This window comes from Mesocricetus auratus, unplaced genomic scaffold (genome assembly GCF_017639785.1).
Source record: "Mesocricetus auratus isolate SY011 unplaced genomic scaffold, BCM_Maur_2.0 Super-Scaffold_100013, whole genome shotgun sequence".
Taxonomy (NCBI): Eukaryota; Metazoa; Chordata; class Mammalia; order Rodentia; family Cricetidae; genus Mesocricetus; species Mesocricetus auratus.
In genome coordinates this window covers 26,753,434-26,776,708 of record NW_024429196.1, presented here as the reverse complement: position 1 = coordinate 26,776,708, position 23,275 = coordinate 26,753,434, and positions in this window count along the sequence as shown.

Genomic DNA, 23,275 nt, shown 5'->3' with positions numbered 1-23,275 from the left:
AATTCTCTCCATCTCTCTCTTTGCGTTTCTCTTTCCTTGGGTGCTCTTTGGAAAGGTTGTTGAATACACCTCTTTCCCTTTGATTGCTTCTGTGTCATTTCAGCACCACATTAACTAGACCACTGGCCTCTCAATACTTTTTTTTTTGTATTTTGTAAGTTTTCACTCCATTTTCCCTCTCATCATCCTCAGATTACAGCCCTTCAGCTTTCTATATGGTAGATGTGTCAGAAACTCCACATTTCCCAGCCAGTCTTCATTCTGATGTGGAAAATCAGAATTTCTAACTTTTCATTTTGTTATTCCTCCCAATATTACCTATTGGAGGAAGGTACATTAAGACTCAGGAAGTAAAGCAATCTTGGGAAGTTGAGGAAGTAAAGTCAAAAGTCTCAGGAAGCTGAAAAACCTCCAAGATATACCCCAAGGTTATGCAAGCAGTAGCACTGCTATGGAGACGAAAAGCTTCCCCAGCAGATGAGTTGGCTTATTGTGTAGGGAGTTTCAGGAAGGTAGCTCTTGTGGGTCCTCACTCAGGGGGGCATGGGCTTTGAGTCTAGGCAGCTGCCTTTGAGTCCTATGTTATGGCCAGCAGCCTGTGCCCCTTTTATGCAGACATGCTATGTAACCTGAATGAACGGAGCTCTATAGATGTCGGTAGGGTTGGTTCTTTAGTCTTTCAGCAGTGTGCATTCTAAGGTGAACAGATGTTTATTTACATCTCCCCCCAACAAAAACAGTTTCACAACATAATCACATTTGGGTCTTGAAAAATTTCCCTGCAATTTATCTAGATAAAAGAGTTTTGGTTTTTATTAAATGCAATGTTGATATTTAACTGACTTATTAACTATGTATTTTGGTCCTCTAGTTACTGTGCAACAATATTGGCTGAGCTTATACTGCCAGGAGGTAAAGATTATTTTAGTGTAATTGCTTTTATAAAAGATTGATGCAATACTGCATCCTGTTAGGTATTTCATAAAGACATTTTACGATTACAAGTATTTCACATCAGATATGGGTAAGGTGCTTTAAAATAGTAGATAAACACAATTATATATGCAAATTTAGAGAGGGTGGAAAAAACTCCATCTCTAATCTCAGACTGTACCAATTAGGAGTTTTTATTGTATAGTGTTGATACATACCTAGGTTGAGATATTATCTTGATAATCATAAAGTCTCGATACTAACTTAGAAAATGCTTATTATAGAATAAAAGTAGCAACAGAAACAGCTGACCTGAACAAGGGGGAGCTCTTGAACCCCAGACTGATGGCTGGGAATCCAGCATGGGACTGATCAAGACCCCCTGAATGTGAGTGTCAGTGAGAAGGCCTACACAATCTATGGGACCTTGGGTAGTAAATCAGTATTTATCCCTGGCAGACAAATGGACTTTGGATGCCCATCCCACAATGAGAAATGCTCTCTCAGCCTGGAGTCTTGGAGGAGGGCCTCGGCCCTACTCTGGATGAAATGGCAGACTATAGATACCCTCTGTGGAGGGCCTCATCCTCTCTGGAAAAAGGATTGGGGATTGGTAGAGGGGGGATAAGGGGGTTGGTGAGAGGGCATGGGAGGAGAGAAGGGAGAGGGAACTGGGATTGACTTGTGAAGCAACCTTGCTTCTCATTTAAATAAATTTAAAAATAAAAAATCAATTCCATAAATAAATAAAAATAAAAGTAGCCACTGTTCATTGATTACTTGTTGTTGAGCAGGAACTGTGCAGTTAGAAGCCATATCTAAGTTTCACAATATCCAAGGGTATTTGCTGCCCTTGTATTATAGATGAGTGTGTGAAAGCTCTCATATATTACGGGGCTTCTCCAATGATTTTGAGAATTGTCATATGGAATGTGATGGAAATTGAAGTTTTGTGACTTTCAATTTCATTTTTTTAACCACCAAAAAGTCACAGTCTAATAATAAGAATGCAAAATCTAAATGTAAAATGATGAATGATTTGGACACAGCATCAAAGGGAATTTTCCAACATATCCTTTGTTTTGAACTTTTTCCTTAATTGTTTCTGCAAGAGATGGTGATGGGAAAAAGGGGGGATATTAAAAATAGACAAAAATAGGCTCAAAATTGAGGTGCTTGGTTTCTTTACATGAAAGGACTTGGATTAATTAGATGAACTCTGTCTAATAACTTTTTTTTGTAGGTGAATAATAAGAAAACCCTGCTCCAGACTATGTAGGCATGCTTGTTAAAGGAAGCAAGCTTCTCGATGACAACCTAAAAAAGGAACTGACAGGAAATGAGATGAGTCTGGGGTTATTATGCTTTTAATAATGAAGGCATTAGCACAGCAATTGTTAGAATTTTATCTGTTCTATCATGAAGTAAGGATCTAGATAGCACACAGTAATTAAAGATTGACTTTGATTTAGATAATCCATTTTAATTGCATTTTTAATTGTAGTGAAAATTTTATGAAGTACCATCTAAAAATGCTGATGTGGAAAGATTAACTAATCAAGATCAGGCCGTTATATTTGAATTACTAGAAAGGGACCATGAGTGGTAAGTGTAAAATACATCTCTCAACTAACATGCAAGCCCTTGTAATCTCATCTCACCTTCTGGGAACAATGTATAACAAATTAAAGCTGGTTCATGAAGTGTCATACAATCTGGCAGCAAGATTCTAATTGATGAAGAAATGGCTATTTTAATGATTCTTAACAGCCATAGAAAATTTCAATTACTGGGAACTGTGACAAAAGTACCTTAAGGCAACAAAATCATTTCTAACAATTTATTTTAACCAACTCGGAGGTCCCAAGTAGACAGTAGTTTCAGAACTATTTGAAAACATTTCTCCTTAATTTGGTTGAGGGGGTAGGAAGTAGATTTGTTTCCTGAAAAATGAACAAAAAGTCATACTGAGAATTAAGAAAATTAAGCAGGTTGGGTGGCAATTTGTAATAATAGCACTTGGAAGGCTGCGACAGGAGGATTTCTGTTGCACCCTTCCCCCATGGGGGTCTGTTGACTGCTTGTTACTAGGAGCTTTTAGCAAAACATTTCTCATCCCCTCCTCCCAGTAAGGCCTGCATGCAAGTTCCTGTTTATTGTCTAAATGCTAATTCCTGTTTTTGGTCCACCCCTTTGAGGGAGGGCCCTGGGAACATAGGCTTCTGACCTTGGTGATTTTCCACCATACCTGCCTTTGGTATATAAGGCTCCACTCTTGTAATAATAAATGCCATTCTCCTTGTAAGAATGAGCTGCTGTCTTTGTCTTTATTTTCATCCATAGCCCTTAGCCTTGGATTGTTGTGAAGTATGGTAGCACTGTAGCTGTGAACACACCAGCAGCACGCTACAGATTTCTTCAAGGTAAAAGCCAACCTAGAAACCATAGTACAACATTCTAAAACTCAACAGACCCTCTAATAAATAAAAATAAATTCAGAGGTGTCACAATACACTTAATTAGTAAGATCACCATCTAATTCTTAAAATAATTTACCCTCTATTACAATTCATGTAGTGAATTTCAATGCATAAACACTACCTAGATTCCTGCCTCTTTCAATGACCGGCTTCCACTGTTTACCAGCTCGCTTTGCAGCATTTCTCATGTATTCTTAGAAAAGATTATATTCTGCCTTCTCATCCTAAACAGTGGGCACAGTATGTTTTTATTTTGAAAAGTCTGGTGTGCCTTTTTTCTAGTTTGATTGATATTATATCTTCAGAACTGAGATTCTATCCATCCCCTTCCCAATAGTGTACACGAGCACATTCCATTACAGTCTTCACATTATACAACTGCATATGCTTGGTATCAATCATTTTAGGACAAATCTAAAGTCTGAATTTATGACTAATCTACTGAGAAATGTAGATTATTTGTTTATTTATTTTACACCTTGACTGCAGTTTCCCCTCCCTCCTCTCCTGCCAGTCCCTCCCCCACGCTCTTTCTGTTCCCATCTGCCAATTCACTCCTCTTCCAGTTCCATTTAAGAAAGGGCAGATCTTCCTTCCATGAACATCGACCAACTGGTCATACCAAGGTGCAGTAAGACCAAGCACCTCCTCATGTACTAAGTGTTGGGAAACTTCTGTCCTGACTTGTTGCCTGTATGTCTGATTCTGAAGTATCAGATTGGACGTCTTCTAAAACCTGCAGTCTATTCATCATTGTTTCTCTGAACTCTTGAATTCTTGGGACAAATAATTTTCTAAGGACATCATGGAATCTTTCATTTTTTGCATTCATCATTCACATGTGATTCCAAATATTTAATATTCTCGTCCTTAGAAAGTATCTCAATGGCATGTAAACTGCCTTCCAGAAATGACATTCTATCAGCTAGTTTGTCATTGCTCTCAGACATGGAACAATTATTTTCTGTTAGCATTTCAATCTTATGTTCCAGTCTTTGTAGTTTGCTAGTGAAATCATCAAACATGGAACAGTTTTGTTGGTTAAATATTTCAACATTATTTTCCACTTTTTCTATTCTATCTGTTGAATACATTTTTCCTGAAAGTAATTCAATTTTTTGTTATGTCTCTTTAAACCTGTTCGTCAGACCTACATTATCATTTTTAATATCCTGAATATTTTCTACCAAACCTTCCTTACTATCCTGCAAGGAATTTTGCATTTCATGAATTCTTTATACTAGGATTTCAAAACTATCTTGGGATGACCGTATGACCTGTATAAGTTTCACCCTATTTTTGAGCCATTTCTTTAGCAAAATTATATTGATTATGAAACTAATAATCACCATCGTGGGTAGGAAGTACCTTTCAGGTAGGTCCTCAATCCTTTCTAAAATCCCATCCATACAAAAAAACAAGAAAATTCTTACCATACTGCATTGTAACTTTAGTTGTTCACATTGTATAAAGCAGTTAAGTTTGTTACTTAAGTGGAGTTTTATTCAGGCTGAAATCAGCAGGCCGCCAGCGAAAGAGCACGTGGCAGAAGTCAGCAGGCCGCCAGTAAAACAGCATGTGGCCACAAGAGAAATCTCGAAATACCACCTAACCTTACTGGCAGGTAGAAGGTGCTGGTTCCCAGCATTAGGAATCGTGCCTTGCCGAGCTAAGTGGTGGGAAACTTAACAAAAGGAGAGTCCACATGTGCCTGGTCAGGCCGAGGAGCAGCCGCTTTTCTGGGCACCTGGATCCGGATTCCAGAAACTTCTGACACCAATTATTGTTGTAACTATAAACGGCATACTTACTGAAAGTAAAACTAAGTATTTATTGTAGAAATTACTCACAAGATACCAAACAAGTAACCCAGATGAGCCGAGTAGTTTTCTACCGCCGAACTGGAAGCAGAAAGCCGGAAAAAGAGACCAAGTCTTCTGTTGTTCAGTCTTTTATACCTTCCCCCCATAACGCCACTAGCCATGCCCAAAAGTGGGCCTGGCTAGTGACACAGTTCACTGCCTATGTCCGTATATGTCTTTAGTCATGCCTAAAGTGGGTGTGATTAGCAGTATGGTAAACTGCTCTCTTTTATTACCTCATCTGTGTGCACCTCTAGTAAGTCGTATGGTTAATGGCGGCATTGTTTTCCTCCTACAATTCCCCTTTTGGTCTAAAAAGGATATTTAAACTTAAAACAACTAACTAGTGTCAATGATCAAAATGTATCAAACATCTATCCCATCTAAACCTAAACTTATCTGAAAGAAACACCCAAATCTGAACACTTCCTTCCAATCCCAACTCTAAAATAATTGAAAACTAACACTAACAGGTGTAAACTATCCTATAATATCAATGTCAACATGTTGTGGGGAAGTCCTGTGCATTTGTCAATAAAGCACTGCTGGCCAATAGGAATCTAGATAGGTGGGAATAGGAGTCCAGGAGAACTCTGGGAAGGAGAAACACAGGAGTCAAGATGTAACGCCACGGGGTAGGAAGCCCGGAACTATTCTCCGGTAAGAGAAATACTTAGATTAACAATTATGGGGTAATTACTTAAGTCAGAGCTAGCCAATAAGAAACAAGCAAGGCCAACAGCTTCATAATTAATATAGCCTCCTGTGTATTTATTTGGGACTGATGCAGGTGTAGAACCAGGCTGGCAGGAAGGCTTCTCTCAAGGAAAAAGCTTCTCTTTACATAATGGTGTCAGAAGTGGGATTTCAGGGTCTGTAAAGCTGCATAATCTTAGCTGTTTGAACTGGTGAAACACCTGGTCCAATGCTTCTGGGGGTCTTGGTTTGTCAAACCACAGAAGCCTGGAAGGAATCCTCAGCTTTTCATTTTCTGTAGAAACATAAACTAAAACTCCTTTTCCAAGTGACATATCCTTATACTTAAATTAAATATCAGCTGAATTAATTTAGCAGCATTTATAATCAAGTGTACTTTAGCAGTTGTTCCTTCCTTAGCAATGAAAAAACTGAAAAACACAATAGCATACAGTATCCAGACTCTCTGTGTATTTTCCATCTTTACATGGCATATTTATCTATTATTACTCTATTTCTTTTACTGTTATTTATTTTTCTTTGAGACAGGGTTTCTCTTTGGAAATCTGCCTGCCTCTGCCTCTGTAGCAAATCCTATGGCGGGCGCCACCACAGCCAGGCCGTTTTTTTTTTTTTTGCTGTTGTTGTTCAATCTTGCATATATTTTTAAACACACTGTAAACCTTTAGAGGTTTTTCTTCATCCAAGTCTGACTTTACTGTAAATCTTTATGTTTTTCTGGCCACGTGTCTTATCTGTTAAAACCGCGGCTGTTTAAACTGACGTTTTTTTCCAAGATGGCGGGCGTAAGCGTGACTCCAACTGCCGGCTTGGAGATGTGGTCACTGCTGCTTCCAGCTGTACGTACACACCTTTTAATTGTTAGTAGAGACTCTTACAACAACCTTGCTGTTTTTTTTTATGCCGAGTCAGGAAGACCCCAGTAATCGATCCGCGTGAATCTCAGCTTGTCGCTAGCAAAACAGAGCCCACCTGAGAAAAATGCTGCTACCAAAAATCTGTGCTTCTCTCCGTTCTTTTGTTTCTAAAATTCCTTTAAAGCTTTTGTGGTTTTGTGTGGAAATTTATCATCCCACTCCTGATCACCATTATGTAAAGGGAAGCTTTTTCCTTGAGAGAAGCCTTCCTGCCAGCCTGGTTCTAGAGCCGCATCAATCCCAAATAAACACACAGGAGGCTATATTAATTATGAAGCTGTTGGCCTTGCTTGTTTCTTACTGGCTAGCTCTGACTTAAGTAATTACCCCATAATTGTTAATCTAAGTATTTCTCTTACTGGAGAATAGTTCCGGGCTTCCTACCCCATGGTGTTACATCTTGACTTCTTTGTGTTCTGGGCTTCCTACCCCGTGGCGTTACATCTTGACTCCTGTGTTTCTCCTTCCCAGAGTTCTCCTGGACCCTTGTCCCACCTATCTAGATTCCTATTGGCCAGCAGTGCTTTATTGAAATATGCACAGGACTTCCCCCCAACACCAACAGCTTCATAATTAATATAGCCTCCTGTGTGTTTATTTGGGGCTGATGCGGCTCTGGAACCAGGCTGGCAGGAAGGCTTCCCTTTACAACTAAGGCTAGGCAAGGTGACCCAAAGTGAAAACATACCCAAAGGCGACCCAGTTTGAAAGAGTCAGAAAAGCCAGTAAAAGACGCTCAGTCATACATTAGGTGGAGCTCCTGGAATTATGCAGAAAAGGGGGAGAAACAATCCTAGAAGCCAGAGGGATCAAGGACATTGCAAGAAAACTCACAGAATCAACTAACCTGGGATCATAAGCGTTCATAGAGATTATTTATTTTTAAGTTGCTATGTTTTATTTATTTATTTTGTGTGTGTTTGTGCCACAATTCATTTATGGAGCTCAGGAGAAAATTCTCAGGAGTCAGGTCTGTCCTTTTATTCTGTGGGTCCTGCAGAATGCAGGAAATCAGCCTTGGTGGTAAATGTTTTTGTTCACTAAGCCATCTCACCACACAATCTCCCATCACATCTGTAGATAAAGTTAGATACCTACTTCTTTTTTCTTTTTTTATTAATTTATTTTTTACATTCCAATCCCAATTCCCCCTCCCTCATTTCTTTCCACTCTCCCCTCCTCCCATCTGACCAACAGAGAGGGTAAGGTCTCCAATAGGACTTCTACTAAGTCTGTACCATCGTCTTGTTGAGGTAGGACCAAGGCACCTCCACCCCCACACCCCTGTGTCTAGGCTGAGCAAGGTATCTCCCCATATAGAATAGGCTCCACTAATCAGTTTGTTAGTCTTAGTGTTAGGTCTTGGACCCACTGCCAGTAGTTTCATGTATTGTCCCAGTTGAACCATTGTTACCTATATTAAGGGAGTCTACACTGGTCTTATGCAGATTCCCCATTTGCCAGACCTGAGTCAGTGATCTCTCACTAGCTTGGGTCTGTAGATTCTGTGGCTTTCCCTATCATGGTCTTGACTCCTTTGTTCATATTTTTGCTTCTCCATCACTTTGATTGTACTCCAGGAGTTTTGCCCATTGATTAGTTGTGAATTTCTGCATCTGCTTCCATCTGTTTCCATCAAGTTTCTTTGGGGTTATGGATTGTAGGCTGTGTAGCCTACCTCTTTACTTTCATGAATAAATACGTATTGGACCCTTGTTGCATGCATGTAGTACAAATTCAATCATATGACACAAATCTTTAAGGAATTTTCTTACAATGTAAAGTTTGTCATAGTTCTTCAGTAAGCATTTATTGAACATTTGTCATAACTCCAGATCCTCAAAAAATGGTTGTAGTAGTAGAGTAAGTGAAGTGGTTTCTGGATGAACAGGAAGACCCAGGGTTTTGTGTTTCAATCCCTTATAACGACTGGCTTATTTATCTAGGTTTTACCAGTCACAGACATGGGGCAAGGCACAGAGATTGGAGATAATGTCCTCTGCTTTAGTGACCAGTAACCTCATCACTTGGAAGCTTCTGTTACTGTCAATCAGCTTCCAGGAGCAGCCTTTGTCCCTACTTTTGATGCCTGGATACTCAGTCCTACAGTGACAGTGAACAAGCTCTCAGGTCAGTGTCAGTCCATAAATGACCAGTGGTAGTATTCTTGGGCTTGTGATCTTTGATATCTGTAGCTCTCACAACTTGGTTTTACTTTAACATGTTCAGTACCTAGGATCCACAGCTTGTCATCTTCATCTCTTTATCATTAATGTCTCCATCACTTACTATTATTATTATTTTATTATGTATGTCTTAGCTCCTATTTGGAAGTCTTGTTGCTAACTGCTGTTGTGGCCACTCTCAGGGCTTGGGCAACATCTGCCCCTACTTTCATGTAGCTTCTATTTCTGCTACCCATTTGATGCTGAATCCTATATTTCATGTCAGTGATAAGGCTCCCAATCAGACACCAAAATACTTTTTGAGAGAATTGTTCTGTTGGGCTTAAGGTTGCAATATAATGAAGCAGTACAGAAGAGTGCCTTTTGAATAGTTCAGAGTGAACTAAAAATCCAACTTTCAGAAATCAGGTGTAGTGAGATGTTTGTAGCAATTATGGAGGAATACTATGCCTAGGAGTAAGTGTATATACCTCAAACAGAGCACATCCTTCATGCAAATGAAAGACTATGTTTGAACCAATCATAGGTCTTCTATTAAGTCACCAGGGAAAAGTGTTTCCTCTCTGTCCTGGGTGAGAGGTCATTCAGCAGTCCCCAAAGCTTCTCTTTCTCAGAGTCTTGCTTCTGCAAATCTAGTATAGGCTAGGCAAAGAATGCATTTAACTGCAGTTGCAGTGATCTTCTGCAGTTGCTAGAGTATGTACAGAGTACCACAAAGTGCTCAAAATAGTTGGACTCCCATGAAGAGCATGTGGTTGGCCTCTTGGTTGGTAGTCCATCACTTAAGAGAGCTGGTGTACCAGGAAAGTGTATAAACAGACTCAATTCGTAACTCAAATCATTCATGGTCTCCAACATCTCAGCTGATATCAAAGAGAACTAAATATTAGAAGTAATATTAAAATAAAGCCTTATCACCTGCATTATCAAAAATTTAAGAGTGTTAAATAATGATCTAAATATGTGTACCTCCATCCGTACTAGTCTAGAAAGAGATAAGTCCTTTGAAACTGTCTCATAAACAGTCAGATGATGCTTCAATACTTTTGTTTTGCCGGTTTAATTCAGAGTACATGTGGAAGCCAGGATACGAGAAATAGGTCATTGGGTGTAAATGTCTTTAAAATAAGAGTTATCGTAAAGCATAGGAAAATTGAAAATAGAGTGGGGTAGATACTGAGAGGAGAATGGTGGGAGGTGAGGAAATGGAGTATTACCAGATGTTCTTAATCAAAATAAAGGATGCATGAAAAAGCTATATGGAAACCTAGAATCTTCTAACCCAAGAGAAAATTCAATTAGAGGGGACAGTAGAGTAGGGGTAACATGAAAAAATGAGGAAAATATTGGAGTTAGAGATTTAAATGGGGATAAGGAGACTGGGGAGCAGAGAGGGTAGAATATGGGTTACTAGAAACAGAAAAATAAGAAAAAGACAACAGAAAAAATTGATAATATTCAGAAAACCTTGACTTACTAAGCAAGTATTTTTTTTACTTAAAACAAAAATAAGATACCTTCCTTTCCAGTGAGCACTAATTAAAATAGGGGTTATTGCTACGGGTTTAAGAAAACATGCTCACATACTACAGATTGAAAATTTATTAAGATTAGAAAATTAGAAATCTTGAAAACATCTGGAAAAGGATGATTGGATAAATAAACAATTGTATAGTAAAGCTCTATCCCAATAATAATAATAATACAATCTAGAGCAAGATTATTATATCCTGGTGTCTTTGATACAGTAAAAAGTAAAATCTAGGTTTGAAATTTCCATCGTTTTAGAAGAATAGAGAAGAGGATATTTAATGTTATAAACTGTATTTGCCAATTTAGCTTCAATGAGATCCTAGTGAAATCTTTATAGATTTCTCCATCAACAGACCTTGATAAAATGTTTATAAGATTTAGACAGAAGAATAAATTATACCAAAATACGAGCTTTATAAGACAGAATAGTTATGCTATCACACACCAAAACATGTTATAACATTGATGTGTTTAAGATTATGATTTTGTATATGTTCACCTATGTTCATAGAAGCGTTGTCAGAAGCTGGAAGCAACCTAGATGCCCCTCAACTGAAGAAAGGATAGAGAAAATGTGGTACATTTACACAGTGGAGTACTACTCAGTGGGGGGGAAAAATCACAATGGAATCTTGAAATTCGCAGGCAAATAGATGGAACTAGAAGAAGCCATCTTGAGTGAGATAACCCAGTCACAAAAAGACAAACATGGTATGTACTCATCCATATATGGATTTTAGATATAGAGCAAAGGATTACCAGCCTACAATCCACATTGCCAGAGGAGCTAGGAAACAAGGAGGCCCCCAACAGAATAACACATGATCCCCTGAAGAAGGGGAGGGGAACAAGAACCCTTGAAAAAACTGGGAGCACGGGGGGAAGAGGAGAGAAGTGGGAAGGGAAGAGGGGGAGAAGAAGACAGGGGGAGAACAGGAGGGTTGAGACAAGGGAGGAACAGAGGAGGGCAAAAAAGGAGATGCTTTGATAGAGGGAACCAATATAGGTTTGGAGAGACGTCTGGCACAGGGGAAATGTTAGAGGATTCACAGGCACGACCCCAACTAAGAAGCTAGGCAGTTGTGGAGAGGCTGCCTTTGATGCCGTTCCCCTGTAATGAGATTGATGACTTCCTTGGTTACAATTTCTAGAAGCTTCACCCAGTAGCTGCTCAAGCAGAAACAGGCACCCACAGCTAAATACTGAGACATACCCCTGGAAACAGTTGCACAGAGGGAGGAGGGATGAGCAAAGGAGCCAAGATGGTTCTGGAGAAACACTCAGAAACAGTTGACCTGAACTAATGAGAGCACAGAGACCCTAGTTGTAAAGTTGGGGAACTAGCATTGGACTGAACCAAGCCCTCTGAATGTGGGTGCCAGCTCGGAGGCCAAGGCAGTCTATGGGACCTCTCACAGTGGAGTCAGTGCTTCTCCTTGGATCACAAATGGACTTTGGGAGCCCATTCTCTATGGAGGAATACTATTATAGCCCAGATATAGGAAGGAGGGCATGGGTCCTCCCCCAAATGATGTGATGGACTTTGATGATCCCCCATGGAGGGCCTCACTATCCATGGGGAGTAGATGGTGTGTGGGTTGGGGGCTTAGTGGGAGGCATGGGAGGAGAGGAGAGTGAGGGAATGGGGGAATAGGTATGTAAATAAGAGTACTTATAAAATAAATTAAAATATAAGGTTTAATAAGTGTATGGTTTTAAGTCAAAAGCAGTGACACAGAAGAGAGAGAAAGGAGATAGATGGGGAAAGCCCAGGAGAGCACAGCAGCTATTCCCTGGAAATAAGTAGGAAAAGGAGAAGGAACTATGCATCACATTGTACAAAAACAATTGATCCAAGAAAACATAGGAGATATGTTTGTTTTACATTGCATCAAAAAACACAAAAAAACCCTTCTTTCCCAGAAGAAAGTATTGTAAAAATCTAAGAAAAAAACTATTTGACTCCTAACTTTAAAATCTTATGTCCTTCAGAAGATATCAAGCAAGGAATAAAAGTTGAAGTCTAGTGTGAGTATGTATATAGTATGGAAAATACTTCATCAACAAGAAATAAACAAGGGTAACAGAGAAGCTCTAAATTAAACAGATAATTCCAGAGAAAGAAACAAAATGACCAGAAAACTTATATTCAGGCACAGTCTCATAACAATGTGACAGGTGGAAGTTAAAGTAGAGTGGCCTGTAACATGTATTCTTCCTGCCAGCTGTCTGGGTCCCATCGCCGCTTAGCCCCCAAATAACATATGAGACACGATATTAATTGTGAAGCTATTGGCTGTTTGCTATGGCTTTTTAATGGCTAGCTCTGCCTTAATTATTAAACCATAATTACTAATGTATATTTATATAAGGACGTATCTTCCCAAGAATGGCATCCTGACCCATCCTCTCTTTACGGGGATCACATGGCGATGACTATCTACTCTTGATTACATTTCCCAGAATCCTCTGTGACTCCTATTCCGACTTCTTCCTTCTCCATTGGCCAGCAGTGCTTTATTTACACATACACAGATGGATTTCCCCCATCATCTCCTCTTTTCTGTCTAAATAAAAAGAAATGTTTTAACTTTAACATAGTAAAATATATAACAAGGCAGGTATTAAGCAAGAACTATAAATAAAATATTTAGTTCATTAACATTTAGCAAGATTTAAAGAAAATATCATCTATCCTATTTTTGTGAGTCTAAAGTCTTATATGTAACTTATCTATTACCATAACTAAGGAAAACTATAATTATAACTATCTGTCTTCAACTCCATCAAAGACCACAGAAGGATAATAGATAAACACTAGAAATGACAGAGACATCTTTCTACCTGGACAGTTGCCTGAAGTTCCTCTGTAACATTGGGGCATCCATCTTCAGCCTATAGGCCACAGTGTGTATAGAAGACTTCTCAGCAAAGCAGGAGATTATAAAATGCTCACCTGTATTGGTAGTTTGTCAGTTATTTTTATGTGTCCTGCAGAATATGTGGCAGACTCTTCTATGGAGCAGGAATGCTTTAGAACTGTCCAAGTTCAGCAGTCACTTTCCTGTGGGTCCTGCACGTCCAGATTATACAGAAACAGTCAAATAATCCAGGCAAGAGCAGTTCCTTGCCAAAATGGCTAATCTTGTCATGTTGAAAGCAAACTCCATAGCGAGTTTCTTCAGTGCCCATGTTCCTCTCAGACATAATTGGTATGCCAGGAGCAGACATTTCTCAGTGTCAAGAAACACCCTAAACCATTTTAAATGTCATTTTCTGAAGATTGAAAGGTTTGAAGACTATCTATCTCAAATATATCTCTGTATATCTAGAAAAACTAACTAACCTAACTGTAAGTTTTGACTATTATAGGTAACTATCTATAATTTGTATTTAATTATACATTACATTTTAAAGGAGCTGTATAAACACAATATCTAAACAAAAGGAGAAATATATCTATATCTATATATAGATAGATATATATCACAAAATTGACCTTAAATTTGTATCAATAAATGAAAATCCATTCCAAGACAAAGTATTCATTTCTAGATCATATTCCCTTTATTCCCTTTAGAAAGATATTGACTGTGACCATTACCATTCATTTATAAGCAACCCCATTTAAATGAAAACAAAAATTTATAAACAATATTTGCGAATTTGGGCATTGTTCATTCCAAATTGTTTCCTGTTGGTTGGGGGCACTGTCCATTCCATGGGGATCATGATAGAAAACAGAAACCTGGCCAGGTCCTTGTTTTGTAGTCTGCATCGTCCCAGCTGTTTCAGATGCTGGACTGCCTGGGACACTGTTTCAGGAGGTCTTGCTTCGTCAAACCACAGAAGCCTAGAAGGAATTCACAGCTTTCAATTTTCTGTGGAAACATAAATAAAATCTCTGTTCCCAATTAACATATCCTTATACTTAAGTTTTGAAGTCAAAGTATTTTTAAAATATATAAGTTGGATTAATTTATCAGCATTTATAATCAAGTAAATTTTAGCAGTTGTTACTTCCTTAGCAATTGAACAACTATAAAGCAATAGCATAAAGTATCCAGACTCTTTGTGTATTTTCCATCTTTATGTGGCTTATATTTCTCTATATCTTTTACTTTTATTTATTTGTTTATTTTTCTCTGAGACAGGGTTTCTCTGTGGAAATCTGCCTGCTTCTGTCTCTGGAGTTCTGGGATTAAAGGAGTGTGTCACCACACCCAGCTACTCTCTTTGTTTATCTCCTTTCCTCCCCCTCCCGCTATCCTGTTTCTTTTTCTCTCCCAACCATACATATATTTTTTTAAAACACTATAAACATTTTAGAGGTTTTATTTTTATCTGAATCTGACTTTACTGTAAATCTTTATGTTTTTTTCTGGCCACGTGTCTTTTATCTTCTAAGAGCTGTTTTAACTGCTCTCTTTCCAAGATGGTGGGCTTAAGTTTCCCACCAGCACTGACCACAGAGGTCTCTGCTTGTCTCTAGCAAAGCAGAGCCCATCTGAGAAAATGCTGCTACCAAGAAGCTGTGTCTATCTCTGTTCTTTTGTTTCTAAAATCCCTTTTTAAGTTTTTGTTAGATTCTTAAGTGGGAGTTCATGCCCCAAGTCCAGGCGCCATATGTAATGTGCATTTTTCCTGCCAGCTGCCTGGGTCCCATCACCGCTTAGCACCCAAATAACACATGAGACATGATATTAATTATGAAGCTGCTGGCTGTTTGCTATGGCTTCTTAATGGCTAGCTCTGCCTTAATTATTAAAACATAATTGTTAATATATATTTATATAAGTACTTATCTTTCCAAGAATGGTATCCTGACCCATTCTCTCATCCCCAGGATCACATGGCACTGACTCTCTACTCTTGGTTACATTTGCCAAAATTTTCTGCGTTCCTAGTCCCACCTATCTTGCTTCCCTATTGGCCAACAGTGCTTTATTTACATATACACAGAAGGACTTCCCCCATCAGTATCCAACACTCCAAGTAGAGTGTCAACAAGGAAGTTTAATAACAAGTATCAGTAAAGATGTGAAACTGGAAAATGTGACCATCTATAAAATGTTTCTGCACACTACCTAACTTATCAACACAAGGCTTGTAAAATAAATTGAATCATATTTCTATCAGGACCTAAAGGCTAGTGATGAAGCTGAGTGTCAGAGTTCTTGTTTAGCATGTATCAGGCCCTGAGTTTGAACCCAGTACCACATGAACGAATTATGTTGTACACTCTGCAGTATCAGCACTCAGGAGTTGAAGGCAGGAGGTTCAGAAGTTCGAGGTTAAATTCACCAACACAGGGAGTTCAATGTCAAACTGAGATAAATGTGACCTTGTCTTAAAAAGTTATAAATGTATTTTAAAACATAGGTTTAATGCTGAGCTGACTACAGTCATGACATTAAAGTTGCAGAGTTAAAAAAAATAAGCTACAAGTGACTTCAGTTTTCCCCAGTGTACTTGAGAAGTAAACAACAGAATGTTTTCTCACAGTTCTGGAGTGAGGAGGTAGAAGGTGAAAGTAGCTGATTTAGTTTCTTTCCATTTGATTTCTGTGTCTTCACATCCTTTATAGATGGAAAACAGAATGGTTAGGTAGATAGATGGATAGCTGTATGATATATAAATCTGATAGATCATTGGTTCTCAACTTGTGGGTCATGACCCCATTGTTAAACGAACCTTTTACAGCAGTCACCTAAGACTATGAAATGCGCAGATATTTACATTATGATTCATAACTGTAGCAAAATTATAGTTCTGTAGTAGCAATGAAAATTATTTTATGTTTGGGTGTCACCACAGCATGAGGAACTATATTAAAGGATCTCAGCATTAGGAAGGTTGAAAACACTGTGATAGATGATACATATAGATATGTATAGATAATATTGTTTTTCTATTTTATTCATAATTTGAACTGTACATATTTATGGAGTACAGCATAACAGTTCAACATATGTGTACAGTAATACTATTCAAACAATAAAGGTAATTACATTTCAGTTTCCTTATGCTTACTTTGTGTTGGGCACCTCCAGCTTAACCCCTGAGGGTATTAGTAATGTGCATGAAGGTTATTGCAAAAACATTCGTCTAACTGCTCTGTAGAACGCTGGAATGGACAACTTCCACCTACCTGTGTTCCTGTACCTACAAAGGAGCCTTCTCCTCCTCTCTCACCCCACTCTACACAGCCTGTAGTAGACACTATTCTCCAATAGACTTTATTAATGTATATTAATTGTGTAAAGTTAAGAATTTTATGATGACATCCTAAGATATACAAATTATTTCAGGATTTTTAAAACTCACCTCACAGTCTATGGGCCCCTCCTTTCACCCTCTTAATTTCCCCTTTTTTCCAAATAAAACATGTTCTGCTATGTCTTAAAAATCTAGATTCTGCTTATGACAGCACTAGTCTTGGGATACCACATTCCTCTTTGCTTCTGCAACTATGGAGTTGCTCCTCTTGCCTGTGAGCTCCAAGAAATATTCTTCCATAAATCTTATCTTAATCCTCCTTTAAAATTCCAATGAAATCAATGTATCAAGGAAAAAAGAAAAGTCGAATTAATCCAGGATGCAGAGCATGAGAGATGTAGAGATGCTCAGGATATTTCAGTGGTACTGTTGTTGGTGTCTCCTTTCTTAATGGTCATTAGTGATTACTTGGCTGTTGTAATATAGAGCTCATTATTTGATGCTTAAAGGGTAAGACAGATTATCTTCATTTAGATAAACTATTAACTTTTTATAATATGCAGCTGCCATTCTCTGCATGGACTCTTTCATTTTTATGTTTTGAACTGATAGTTTCTCCTGGATTATGAAAATACATTGTTTCCCGGTCATCTGCATTCTATTTTCTTCAAAAATCCTTGTATCATATTAAATATGTATTTAAGTAAAGCAAAGGTAAAGTAAGTTCACATCTCTGGACAAAGCAGCAAGCATAATGAGGGCAGGTGGCATTAACAAAGAGTGCCTAGGGCTTTGGGAGTTGGAATTGTAATTTTCTTTGCCAAGGATCTTCCCTAACAATTAAATAAAAATAAATCATATTGCTACAGAGCTTAGTTACTGTATGAAAAATGTAGGGAGTTCTGGCAAATGGTATTTCTTCATCTCAAGGTGTGACTGCTTGGTGAGTACCTGTCAGATTAAAAGAACTTGCTTCCTCGGTTAGGTTTTATTTACTGTCATCATTAATGAGCCTGGGGATGGAGTAAACACAAGCCAGTTAAGCCGGGAGGGATGGCTAACACCTGGGAAAACAAAAGAACACAAAAATTTCAGTGCTGTTGCTTTACTTCTAAGTAACAGCTCAATTTAAAATCAGTCATTAAAAGTCTATTGCTGTCAACTTTGTCTTTTGTTGTTAGGGCATATTGTTTTGCTTCTAAAGATTACAGAAGAAAATATCTTTTAATTTATAGCTTTCCCAGGGGAAAGGATCTCAAAGTATCTTAAAATATATATTGATGATAAATTGCAGTAGGGAAACAATTCTACCCAATTGTAATGCATTCTCTGTACATCTCTGAAATTGCCCAAAGGCTGATTCTGACTCTGAAGTTCCAGAAACTCGACAGGAAACCTCACTGACAGAGATATAAGACAGGGTGGAAAGGATATCCGGGTGGATAGAAGACATGCTTCCTTATACTTGAGGATGAAGATCTCTGCAGGTCAGTCAATTGAGAAACTAGAGCATATGCTATGCTGCATGAGAACAGGAATCCTAGACATCCAATGCTTGAAAAATAACTACTTAAGTGTTTAGATGTTCTGACAAGTAGTTGGTGCTCATGTGTTATATTTATAGTTTATGGTCATGTGATTGAAAGCCAAAGGTTCTGGGAGAACACACTGCAGATGACATAGAAAAACAGCAAAAGCATTTGCTCCTGCAAACTAGATTCTGAACACAGGGTAATAGTAGTTTGAAATGTGGAAGTAATCACGACATCAAGATCAACAACATAAAGTAAAAACAAAGTTCAAAGTTAAAAAAGTGTACAGGATCTCATAGGACTGCACAGAAAAGTGTTTTCCATAGTTTATAAATATGTATATACAAAGTCTAGGGAGATGGCTAATTGTATAAGGCACTTCATTTTCAGGCAGGAGACCCTGGGTTTGATCTTTTCATGCCAACAATGGCATATATATAATCCCAATGCTGGGGATACAGAGACAGGTAAATCCATCAGCCTCCTGGAGCACTTTGTCAAACATAATTGGTGAGTTCTAAGCCAATGAGAGTCCCTACGCCAAAAAGAAAGATAAACACCTGAGATTGTCTTCTAACTTTCACATAAGGCTGCACACATGTGCATGTGATTTGCATACATACAAAGCTGTACATGTTTGCAAAGACACACAAAGAGAGAGATGTAGATGACAGATAGATACATAGACACATAAATAGATACACAGACAGATACATAGTTACATAGGTAGATATACAAAGTAGACATAAAAAAAGACTTACAAAGACAAGCACAAAAGAGGGAAAACTTCTAAGAGTTGAGTCAGCACTAGTAATAAACAATACTTAAAATGATGGACTAGTGGAGTTGGATTTCTAAATCACATTTTGGGAGAAAGCATCTAGTAAAGTTGACTGAGTGTAAGTAATCACATCACAAAATGAGTGCACTCATCGGTAGGCATTTTTGAAGTACTAAGGATCAGATTTTGTTTTCTGTTTTCAACTGTCTCTCAGCTGGTGGTTCAAGGTCGGGAATACAGGGTCTCCTTGTGGATTGCATATGTAAGTACATGAAATCTAAATATTCAGTGTCCATGGTTCACTACATCACCAGTAATTCTTGTGAGTTCAACTCAATATTCAGTCATATTTGTACTTATTTATTTTTATTACAATTGTTTGCACACATTAATTGTGCACAGTAGTGAGATTCACTATGGCATTTTTATCTATGGAAATGCATTTTACACTGTGAACCAATCATGTTTCTCCAACCTTCTAGTTTAGACCTCTTTCCCCTTCTAACCCCCTCTCTAGAACCTCAATCTCCTCTCATTTCCTAACTCTATCTGCTTTCAGAACATTTTGCAAAACTTCCCACATGTAACAAAAAGACATGAAGTACTTGTATTTCTGTGTCTGGCTTATTTAACTTAACACAGTGTCTCAAATTCCATTTTCCCAATTTGGAAGAGTTTCATTTTCTTTATAAATGAACAGTACTCTAAGATTTCTTAAGACAACTTGGCTTTTATTTTAAGAAAAATATGCAATAAAATATTTCAAGTGACATTTATGCAGTGATTTGTTGTACAATGTGAAGGTTATAGATATTTTTATTTTTATAGTGAGACCCTTCCATTTACAAGGAAAAAGATTGTGCTTGAAGACATGTTAAGAGAAATAAGCAAGACAAAGAAAGATAATGTGCTATATTCTCTGTCATATGGGGACAGTTATTTTTGTATTGTTAAGGGGTTCAAAAATTGGAGAGCAAATGGGAAGAGATGTTAAAAGGTGGGGGGATTTAAAAGTTGTCTCAAGAAACAGATGAAAAGATTAATATTCTGAATGGACAGAGAACCTGCTGACCCACACAGTAATTGAGTTGTACTGCTATAGACGTGGATCTGACTCTAGTACTAGTGTCTGAACTACCAGTTCATCATGGCCATTGTTTGAAGTCACTACTACAAAAACACCACTCACACTCACTGTCTCCTGTCATTTCATTTCTTGATAATAGAAAAACAAGCATGTTAGATGGGATTCATAGTCCACAGCATAGGGAGAAACTCAAGGGTGATGCTCTATTGATGGATCTCAAACAGTGAGTTTATTCTACCCACTTCTTGTGGTTCTATCCATATGGTAAAACTCTCCTTGTGAGTGGTTTGATTACATCCAAGAACTAAATGCCACCTTTTGCATGTATAATGGAAATGCATCATTACGAAAAGTTCTGTTGTCAGAAGTCTATCTCAGAGGCACTTAGTAGCTCCAATCTGTAAATGCTTGTTACTCAGGAATGGTTCTTATGGAAACACTTTCTTAAATATTGAAAATAATTCTCCCTTCATATTTCTGTAATAGATAATATCCTACTCTGCTTTTAAAGTGACATCTAAAAAGCATAAAAAAGAAAAGTTGCTGAGCCTGCAAGTGAAGGAGAATGTAGCAGAAGGAATCAGCGAAGTTAAAGGAGGACCAAGTCAGGTAGAGCCTTAGAGCCACAGAGTCCCTTGGCTTTTCAGTTAGATGAAGAGAACCCACCAAGATGTTTTAACCACAGTAAATGACATGGTTTGTATTTAAAAAAAAACAAACAACACTTTGGCTGCTCCACTGACAAGTGTCAAAGAGCAAAGCCTGGAGCTTTGCAATTCCTTAGGCAACTCTGACCAACTAAGCAAGAGATAAAACAAGCTGACTCATGTTGCCTTTTGGAAGTTTCAGTCAGTGCCTTTTGGTTGGATCTGGGGTTGAAAAATAGTCCATATTAGTGACCCCAAAATATCTGGCCTGACCGGGCGTTGGTGGTGCACGCCTTTAATCCCAGCACTCGGGAGGCAGAGGCAGGCGGATCTCTGTGAGTTCGAGGCCAGCCTGGCCTACAAAGTGAGTTCCAGGACAGCCTCCAAAGTTACAGAGAAACCCTGTCTCGAAAAAACCAAAAAAAAAATCTGGCCTGAGTAATGAGAAAGATATAGGTCTCACAGACGGAGAGAGTTTGATTTCTTGTGTAACATCCAACAAATAAAATCAATATGCAATATGTATTTAACTATGAGCTTGGGCTAGAAGTTGCAGCTAAAATTATGATGTCAAAGGTCACCATGGCATAGAAGTTGTTAAAAATTATGCATTAACAAAAAATGTGATGATATATATTCTGGATAGACAAGAGACAAAGCCTATGAACTGATATTTAGAATACCTCTCATTGAAAGTTGGGGATGTGAATGACAATAAAAGTCAAAAAATCTTGAGAGTGATTGGATATTTTGGCAGACAGCCACATAATGTATTTGTGAGTGATTTTTCCAAACTAGAAAATTTCAAAACAAAGTAAGCTTGAAGAGTTGTAAAAAAGCAATATAACTAGTGAAAATGGGAAGTATTTTCAGGAAAATTTTTATAGTATGTCTCTGGTGGAAAAATGAACCAACATTATCCCACGGTTCTACTTAGAGCCGTGACGGAAGAAAGATGATGGGAGTTGAGGAGAGACTAGGAATACAGATTAGAAAGTTTCTGGCTGGCGATGAACACTCAATGCCTTTAATCTGCTCCAGACATGCGCTATGCAGGCATCAAATCAAAACAAGGGCAGATCTGTAAAACCAAGTCTTTCCTACATAAAATGAAACAAAACAAAACAAACAACAACAAAAACCTCTGCATCAAAAAAGTTTCTTCCTGCCGGGCGTTGGTGGCGCACGCCTTTAATCCCAGCACTCGGGAGGCAGAGGCAGGCGGATCTCGTTGAGTTCGAGACCAGCCTGGACTACCAAGGGAGTTCCAGGACAGCCTCCAAAGCCACAGAGAAACCCTGTCTCGATAAAACCAAAATAAAAAAGTTTCTTCCTGGATTTTTATCAAAATTATGAACACTTCATCTCTAAACAATAAAGTTCTATACACAGACAAGTTCATTTAGAAATAGCAGTATATCTGTAGAACCTTTGCACCATGACCCTCATGCTGGTAACAGCAGGACCGTAATAGCCTTGCCAGATCCATCGGTTCAGGAGACACAACTCACCACAGATTAATGGAGAGGGTCTTGCTTTGTGTTGGGAGTGTCTGAGGCCAAGCTATCTAGAAGTGCTGTGGGTTTTCTCTTTGCAGAACTTAGTATCCATCAGCTAATAAAGAGACAAACAGCAATCATGCCGGAGGCCTGTGCCAACTGAACATTTTGCTGGAAACAATTAAATCAAATTTTAGTTGTGAATTGTTAGTAGCTTTAGGCAGTGTCACTTACATGGCCTCAAATAATGTCTCCAATGTTGCAGAAACAGTGATTTTTCTCTCTGTGCTAGATGCAGAAGGGTTGGGCTTATTTTTCCCCTTCTCTTCTCTGAGCAAATCCCCATAACAAATAAAGTTACACTTCAAGACAGGATTACTCAGACTATTGGCTTTGCATGTCAATGTTTACTTTAAGAAAAAAAGGGATACTTCTGAGAATTCAAATAATATGTTTAAGTATTTCCAGGCTATAGTTTGGCATTTGTCTTGGCACTAGTTCACCACGAATGTGTCGGGTTTTAAGAAAGATGATTCTTCAGCCATAAGTGGATGTCTTCATCCAGTGGGTCACACTTGATCAACATGCTTTCATAGACTCCTTCAATCTTACCATTTTCTGAAAGTCTTCTACTCCATAGCTGTGCAATTTACTGATAGGAACTTGTCATCTCTTGTAGGAACTGCTTAAGAGATAAAATGTATATGTAATGAAGATGAATGGGAGAGAAAATAATTTGAAATAGGGCCTTGGTGTCGGGGTGACTGGGAATGAGACAGGGAAAGGGAATTTTAAAACATCCTAAGGTAAGCAAGGTGCTCAGAGTGTGGCACAGAGGCAGTAATGACTAGTCAACTAGATATGCCCAAAGACACTAGTACC